The following is a 9,411-nucleotide window of genomic DNA, read 5'->3' as shown; positions in this document are numbered from 1 at the left end:
TTACTCTGTGAGGGCTCGGAAAACATTCTGGAGAGGGCGTCAGCCTTGCCGTTTTTTTGATCCGGGGCGATAGGTGATGAGAAAGTTGAAGCGTGAAAAGAATAGGCTCCATCTGGCCTGTCTGGCTGAGAGTCTCTTAGCGCTGCGGGTGAACTCGAGGTTCTTGTGGACCGTTAGGTTACTTTCACACTAGCGTCGGGGTTCAGCTTGTGAGCTCCGTTTGAAGAGTCTCACAAGCGGCCCCGAACGCATCCGTCCAGCTACCAATGCATTGCTACCAATGCTTGCAGCGTTCGGGTGTCCGCCTGGCCGTGCGGAGGCAAACGGATCCGTCCAGACTTACAATGTAAGTCAATGGGGACGGATCCGTTTGAAGATGACACTATATGGCTCAATTTTCAAACGGATCCGTCCCCCATTGACTTTCAATGTAAAGGATCCGTCTGAAGCTACTTTCACACTTAGAATTTTTTCTACAATATAATGCAGACGGATCCGTTCTGAACGGATCCCAATTCTGCATTATATGAGCGGATCCGTCTGGGCAGATTCCATACGGATCCGCTCTGAACGCAAGTGTGAAAGTAGCCTTAGTACGATTATGGGGTTGGTGGCTCCCTCCAGCAGGTGTCTCCACTCGGAGAAGGCATCATTGATCGCCAGTAGTTCTTTGTTCCCGATGTCATAGTTCTTCTCGGAGGGGGACATCTGGCGGGAGAAATATGCGCACGGGTGTAATAGCATCCTCTCCCCTGTCCGTTGTGACAAAACTGCCCCCACCGCGGAGTCTGATGTATCCACTTCGACTGTAAATGGGAGCTCGGGGTTCGGGTGGATTAGGATTGGGGCAGAAGTGAAGAGGAGTTTCAACTTGGTGAAGGCCTCCTGGGCCTTGGGTGTCCAGGAGAAGGGGACTGCCTTCTTGGTGAGTTGGGTGATTGGTGCTATGACCTTGGGAGAAGTTCCGATAAACTTCCGATAGAAGTTGGCGAAGCCAAGGAATCTTTGTATCTCCTTCTCGTTATCACGGGAACGGAACAGTTCATCACAGCTTGGACCTTCCCCGGGTCCATACTTAGGCCCTCTGGGGAGATGATGTATCCGAGGACTGAGTGGTGGTTCGCTCAAACTCGCATTTTCTCTAGCTTGATATAGAGAGAGTTCTGTCGGAGTCTCTGCAGTACCCTGCGGACGTGTTCGCGGTGCTGCTCGAGGTCTTCAGAGGAAGATCAAGATGTCGTCCAGGTAAACGACTACAAACAGATCCAGCATGTCCCTGAGACGTCGTTAATGAAGTGCTGGAAGGTGGCGGGAGCATTGCAGAGTCCGAAAGGCATGACCAGGTACTCGAAGTGACCATAACATGTCCGGAAGGCGGTCTTTCCATTCGTCCCCAGGGCGGATTCGGTACGAGTTGTAGGCCCCTCGAAGGTCGATTTAGTGAAGATCTTCGCTGCCCGGAGTCTCTCGAGGAGTTCTGAATCAAGTGGGAGCGGGTACCTTTTTTTAATGGTTATGTCGTTAAGCTTTTTGTAGTCTATGCCAGGGACGCAGGGAGGAGTCTTTTTTTCTCTACAAAGAAAAAGGGGGCTCCCGTGGGGGAGGTAGAGGGCCGGATGAACCCCTTCCTCAGGTCCTCGTCCAGGTACTCTTTCAGAGCCTTGAGTTCAGGCTCTTAGAGGGGTAGATACTGCCAAAGGGTATTTCGGCCCGGGCTACAGTTCTATAGGGCAGTGGTAAGGTCGGTGTGGTGGTAGCTGTCTGTGCGTTTTTCTTGTCGCAGACATCCTGGAACTCGCGGTATTGAGGGGGGTAGCAGATCCTTGACGGATAGTTTTGAGATGGTGGTGTCTTCGGGTGGAAGGACGAGTTTGTGGGAGCAATTTAGCGAGCAGAACTCGACGGGAATCGCATGCCAGCGGTTTCCCAGGCCACCGAGGGGTTATGGGTGGCCAACTATGGGATGCCCAAGATCACTGGGAACTTCGGCGAGGCGATCAGCGAGAAGTGGATCTTTCAAGGTGATCTGGTTCTATGAGGAGTTGTAGTTCGGTGGTCTCGTGAGTGGCCGCACCGAGGAGAGTGGGGATCCATCGACGGTTTCCCAAGTCAACGGGGGCTGCCTTGATTGTCAGTGAAATGTTCTTTTCATGGCGAAGGTTAGGTCCATGAAGTTGCCTCCCGCCCCATCGCTGAACAGGGGAGTTGTCGCCCCTCATTGTCGATGAGGATGGGGACGATGAAGTGGGATCCATGTGCCGCCGTGTTGTTATTTTCAGGGGCTGCTGGCGGGGTTGGAGTCTGTGGGTTGCTCCTTTAGGGTCCGTGACGGCAATAGATCTTTCGATCTTATGAGGACATTTGATGCAAAATGACCGGCTCCCCACAGTAGAGGCAGAGGTTTTTGGCCAGCGTCTCTCCTTCTCAGCTGTGGATAGAGACCTACATAGAGCGTTGACCTGCATAGGTTCAGTTACTGACTGGGGGTCGCGCTGGGCGGTGGAAGAGAAGGAGTAGTGGTCTGTGGTCCGAGGACCAGAGTCTTTCTTTCTTCCTCTTCGGAGAGTCTTTGATCTATCCGGATGCATAACTAATGATGTCATCCAGATTCGTCCGGGGCCTCAACTCTGGCGAGTTCGTCCTTTATTAACCACCTCAGCCCCCAGTGCTTAAACACCCTGAAAGACCAGGCCACTTTTTACACTTCTGACCTACACTACTTTCACCGTTTATTGCTCGGTCATGCAACTTACCACCCAAATGAATTTTACCTCCTTTTCTTCTCACTAATAGAGCTTTCATTTGGTGGTATTTCATTGCTGCTGACATTTTTACTTTTTTTGTTATTAATCGAAATTTAACGATTTTTTTGCAAAAAAATGACATTTTTCACTTTCAGTTGTAAAATTTTGCAAAAAAAAACGACATCCATATATAAATTTTGCTCTAAATTTATTGTTATACATGTCTATGATAAAAAAAAAATGTTTGGGTAAAAAAAAAATGGTTTGGGTAAAAGTTAGAGCGTTTACAAACTATGGTACAAAAATGTGAATTTCCGCTTTTTGAAGCAGCTCTGACTTTCTGAGCACCTGTCATGTTTCCTGAGGTTCTACAATGCCCAGACAGTACAAACACCCCACAAATGACCCCATTTCGGAAAGTACACACCCTAAGGTATTCGCTGATGGGCATAGTGAGTTCATAGAACTTTTTATTTTTTGTCACAAGTTAGTGGAAAATGATGATTTTTTTTTTTCTTTTCTTTTCTTACAAAGTCTCATATTCCACTAACTTGTGACAAAAAATAAAAACTTCTATGAACTCACTATGCCCATCACGAAATACCTTGGGGTCTCTTCTTTCCAAAATGGGGTCACTTGTGGGGTGGTTATACTGCCCTGGCATTCTAGGGGCCCAAATGTGTGGTAAGGAGTTTGAAATCAAATTCTGTAAAAAATGACCTGTGAAATCCGAAAGGTGCTCTTTGGAATATGGGCCCCTTTGCCCACCTAGGCTGCAAAAAAGTGTCACACATCTGGTATCTCCGTACTCAGGAGAAGGTGGGGAATGTGTTTTGGGGTGTCATTTTATATATACCCATGCTGGGTGAGAGAAATATCTTGGTCAAATGCCAACTTTGTATAAAAAAAATGGGAAAAGTTGTCTTTTGCAAAGATATTTCTCTCACCCAGCATGGGTATATATAAAATGACACCCCAAAACACATTCCCCAACTTCTCCTGAGTACGGAGATACCAGATGTGTGACACTTTTTTGCAGCCTAGGTGGGCAAAGGGGCCCATATTCCAAAGAGCACCTTTCGGATTTCACAGGTCATTTTTTACAGAATTTGATTTCAAACTCCTTACCACACATTTGGGCCCCTAGAATGCCAGGGCAGTATAACTACCCCACAAGTGACCCCATTTTGGAAAGAAGACACCCCAAGGTATTCCGTGAGGGGCATGGCAAGTTCCTAGAATTTTTTATTTTTTGTCACAAGTTAGTGGAAAATGATGATTTTTTATTTTTTTTCATACAAAGTCTCATATTCCACTAACTTGTGACAAAAAATAAAAACTTCCATGAATTCACTATGCCCATCAGCGAATACCTTGGGGTCTCTTCTTTCCAAAATGGGGTCACTTGTGGGGTAGTTATACTGCCCTGGCATTCTAGGGGCCCAAATGTGTGGTAAGGAGTTTGAAATCAAATTCTGTAAAAAATGACCTGTGAAATCCGAAAGGTGCTCTTTGGAATATGGGCCCCTTTGCCCACCTAGGCTGCAAAAAAGTGTCACACATCTGGTATCTCCGTACTCAGGAGAAGTTGAGGAATGTGTTTTGGGGTGTCTTTTTACATATACCCATGCTGGGTGAGATAAATATCTTGGTCAAATGCCAACTTTGTATAAAAAAATGGGAAAAGTTGTCTTTTGTCAAGATATTTCTCTCACCCAGCATGGGTATATGTAAAATGACACCCAAAAACACATTCCCCAACTTCTCCTGAGTACGGAGATACCAGATGTGTGACACTTTTTTGCAGCCTAGGTGGGCAAAGGGGCCCATATTCCAAAGAGCACCTTTCGGATTTCACAGGTCATTTTTTACAGAATTTGATTTCAAACTCCTTACCACACATTTGGGCCCCTAGAATGCCAGGGCAGTATAACTACCCCACAAGTGACCCCATTTTGGAAAGAAGAGACCCCAAGGTATTCGCTGATAGGCATAGTGAGTTCATGGAAGTTTTTATTTTTTGTCACAAGTTAGTGGAATATGAGACTTTGTATGAAAAAAATAAAATAAAATCAGCATTTTCCACTAACTTGTGACAAAAAATAAAAAATTCTAGGAACTCGCCATGCCCCTCACGGAATACCTTGGGGTGTCTTCTTTCCAAAATGGGGTCACTTGTGGGGTAGTTATACTGCCCTGGCATTTTCCAGGGGCCCTAATGTGTGGTAAGTAGGTAAATGACCTGTGAAATCCTAAAGGTGCTCTTTGGAATATGGGCCCCTTTGCCCACCTAGGCTGCAAAAAAGTGTCACACATGTGGTATCGCCGTATTCAGGAGAAGTTGGGAAATGTGTTTTGGGGTGTCATTTTACATATACCCTTGCTGGGTGAGAGAAATATCTTGACAAAAGACAACTTTTCCCATTTTTTTATACAAAGTTGGCATTTGACCAAGATATTTCTCTCACCCAGCATGGGTATATGTAAAATGACACCCCAAAACACATTCCCCAACTTCTCCTGAGTACGGCGATACCAGATGTGTGACACTTTTTTGCAGCCTAGATGCGCAAAGGTGCCCAAATTCCTTTTAGGAGGGCATTTTTAGACATTTGGATACCAGACTTCTTCTCACGCTTTGGGGCCCCTAGAATGCCAGGGCAGTATAAATACCCCACATGTGACCCCATTTTGGAAAGAAGACACCCCAAGGTATTCAATGAGGGGCATGGCGAGTTCATAGAAATTTTTTTTTTTTGGCACAAGTTAGCGGAAATTGATATTTTTAATTTTTTTCTCACAAAGTCTCCCGTTCCGCTAACTTGGGACAAAAATTTCAATCTTTCATGGACTCAATATGCCCCTCACGGAATACCTGGGGGTGTCTTCTTTCCGAAATGGGGTCACATGTGGGGTATTTATACTGCCCTGGCATTCTAGGGGCCCTAAAGCGTGAGAAGAAGTCTGGAATATCCAATGCATTTGGATTCCGTGAGGGGTATGGTGAGTTCATGTGAGATTTTATTTTTTGACACAAGTTAGTGGAATATGAGACTTTGTAAGAAAAAAAAATAATAATTCCGCTAACTTGGGCCAAAAAAATGTCTGAATGGAGCCTTACAGAGGGGTGATCAATGACAGGGGGGGTGATCAATGACAGGGGGGTGATCAATGACAGGGGTGTGATCAATGACAGGGGGGTGATCAATGACAGGGGGGTGATCAGGGAGTCTATATGGGGTGATAACCACAGTCATTGATCATGCCCGTGTAAGGCTTCATTCAGACGTCCGGATGCGTTTTGCGGATCCGATCCATCTATCAGTGGATCCGTAAAAATCATGCGGACGTCTGAATGGAGCTTTACAGGGGGGTAATCAATGACAGGGGGGTAATCAATGACAGGGGGGTGATCAGGGAGTCTATATGGGGTGATCACCACAGTCATTGATCACGCCCCTGTAAGGCTTCATTCAGACGTCCGGATGCGTTTTGCGGATCCGATCCATCTATCAGTGGATCCGTAAAAATCATGCGGACGTCTGAATGGAGCTTTACAGGGGGGTAATCAATGACAGGGGGGTAATCAATGACAGGGGGGTGATCAGGGAGTCTATATGGGGTGATCACCACAGTCATTGATCATGCCCCTGTAAGGCTTCATTCAGACGTCCGGATGCGTTTTGCGGATCCGATCCATCTATCAGTGGATCCGTAAAAATCATGCGGACGTCTGAATGGAGCTTTACAGGGGGGTGATCAATGACAGGGGGGTGATCAATGACAGGGGGGTAATCAATGACAGGGGGGTGATCAGGGAGTCTATATGGGGTGATCAGGGGCTAATAAGGGGTTAATAAGTGACGGGGAGGGGTGTAGTGTAGTGTAGTGGTGCTTGGTGCTACTTTACTGAGCTACCTGTGTCCTCTGGTGGTCGATCCAAACAAAGGGGACCACCAGAGGACCAGGTAGCAGGTATATTAGACGCTGTTATCAAAACAGCGTCTAATATACCTGTTAGGGGTTAAAAAAAACACATCTCCAGCCTGCCAGCGAACGATCGCCGCTGGCAGGCTGGAGATCAACTCTCTTACCTTCCGTTCCTGTGAGCGCGCGCGCCTGTGTGCGCGCGTTCACAGGAAATCTCGCGTCTCGCGAGAGGACGCGCCGGCGCGTCTAGGAGGAATGAATCAACCACCTCCAGGACGCGTCTGTGCGTACAGCGGTCCGGAGGTGGTTAATTCGGACAGGCCTCGCCGGAATTGGCTTCTCTGTGCCGCTGTTTTCCAGGTGGTGTCCGTGACCCAACGGCGAAACTCGGCGGTGTATTCGGCGACGGAGCGTCTCCCTTGCCACAGACCATGTAGTCGCGCCTCGGCTGTCGCACAGCGGTTGGGGTCATCGAAGACTTGGCTCATGGCAGTGATGAAGTGTTAGTCTCCACGTATAGTGATGCCCATGCTAATGCTTCATCCGTCAGGAGATTGACCAAGAATAGCACCTTCTTTTTCTCGGTGGTGAAGGGGGCCGGGTACATCTGAAAATAGATGCGGCATTGGTTTAGAAACCCCTGATACTGGCGTCTATCGCCGCTGAATCTTGATGGGAGTGGCATGCGGGTGTCTGCGGGCGCGCCGCGGATGTCCAGGAGTTGCCTCTGTAGTTCAATAATCTCCCTCTGTTGGCTTTGGACTATGCCTTGGAGCTGGGCAAATTTCTCCTGATATTTAGTACCAAATTCTTGAAGTTCGGAGACCTGCTTACGCAGAGTGGCCATTGCGGACTCCATAGTGAGGCTGATTATTCTGTAACAGTCCTACAGGCTCACCTGAGTCAGAGGACCGCTGGCTGGAGGTAGGAGTGGAGCCCAGTGGCAAGGACCGCAGGCAGGTAGTAGGTGCAGAAAGTCTGGCAGAGGCGTAGTCGGTAGGCAGGTGGTGGGTCAGGGCAGGCGGCAGTAAGCGTGGTCAGACAATCCGGATGGCAACGGTGGTAGCAGTTCAGTAGGTAGGGACAAAGCAGAAGAGTAGTCGGTAGGCAATTCCTGGTCAGCAGTGGACTTCCAGTAGTAGCAAGAGCAGCAGATGAGGAGAAGCTTGATCAAGGCTCAGGAGCTCAATAATCAGCAAGCTGGAGTGCAAGGGGCTGAACTTATATAGGGAAGTACCAGGTGTGGGGAATCAAGGGTGATGAGTAAGGCTTGGCAAGACTGAGGTTACATAATAGGTTTCAGGGAGGAATGTCCAGAGAGGACACTAGCCTAGTAAGCAGGGCTACCGCCTCGGATGTGGCTGGTCACGGGTTTAAATCCCGACAGTAAGATGCGCGAGTACAAGCGCACGCTGGTAGATGCGCTGCTGGTGGCATTCCACCTGACAGCGGGGCACAGTGGAAGCACAAGGTGAAGGCAGAGGAGGTGGAAGAGGTCACCAACGAGCTGGGGGCACCACCAGCACCTCAGAAGCAGGGTTAGCATGGCCAAAATGTGAAAAGCTTTGTCAGCACGCCACAACAACAGCACCACAGCTTAAATAAAAGTTTTAGACAGGAGGCAGCATTTTCACCAACATGGTGGAGCAGTATGTGTGCACACACCTACATGTACTGAATGAGGGTCTGCCCCGTTCAACTTCTGGGTCTCCAAATTGGGCACATGGCCTGATCTTGCCTTTACGCCTTGGAGGTGCTGGCCTGCCCTTGCAGTCAGTGTATTATCTGAATGTGTATTTAAGCACGGCAGGGGGCGTCATTACAGACAAGCGCAGCCGCCTGTCCACAGCCAATGTGGACAAGCTCACGTTTATTAAAATGAACAAGCCATGGATCCCTCAGGACTTGTCCGTACCTTGTGCAGAATAGACATTTATACCGGCACTAACCAGCCATTGTTATACTGCAGAGCAATTGCTCATTTTTGTATTTTGGGTATTTCACACTCTTTTAGAGTGTACCCTAATTTTTTTTTTAAATATTAAAACCAAAAACCTGTGTTGGCTACCTCACCCTCCTCCACCGCCGCTTCCACCTATACCGCTGCGTCCACCGCCTCCTCAAACTCCTACTCCATATGGAACTCCACCTCATAAATCACGTACGTATTTCATTTTATATCATTTCACTACTTTGTCAGTTACATTTTCTGGTGAAATTAACAAATTTTTGGGTGTATAGTACCACTGCTATACCTAGTAGGCCGGTTAAAAAAAAAAAAATTGTCATTTACATTTTCGGGTGAAATTCACCAATTTTGGTGTGTATAGTACCACTGCTATACCTAGTAGACCGTTAAAAAAAAATTAAAATTGTCAGTTATATATTCTGGTGAAATTCACACATTTTTGGGTGTGATATACCCCTCCTCTACCCCGACAGCTTAATACATTTTTATAATTTTTCTGTTACATTCTTGGGTTGACATTATACAATTTTAGACGTGAATAAACCCCTGCTCTGCATAGGTGACAGGGAATAAAATTTTATAAATTCTTCAGGAATTAATGCGCGCCACATCCTTTCATTCAATGCTTAAACTTTGAAAAGTTGCCACACTTTTATGCTTTATTAATTTCTCCCATATTTCAACGCTATAATATTAAATTTGAAAAAATTAATCCTGCCTTGGATGTGGTCTCTCTTTCTCATGCTCCCTCTCTGGCCTGGAACCCTG

The sequence above is a fragment of the Bufo bufo genome, chromosome 5 (assembly GCF_905171765.1).
Source record: "Bufo bufo chromosome 5, aBufBuf1.1, whole genome shotgun sequence".
Classification (NCBI taxonomy): Eukaryota; Metazoa; Chordata; class Amphibia; order Anura; family Bufonidae; genus Bufo; species Bufo bufo.
This window is presented reverse-complemented; position numbering follows the sequence as displayed.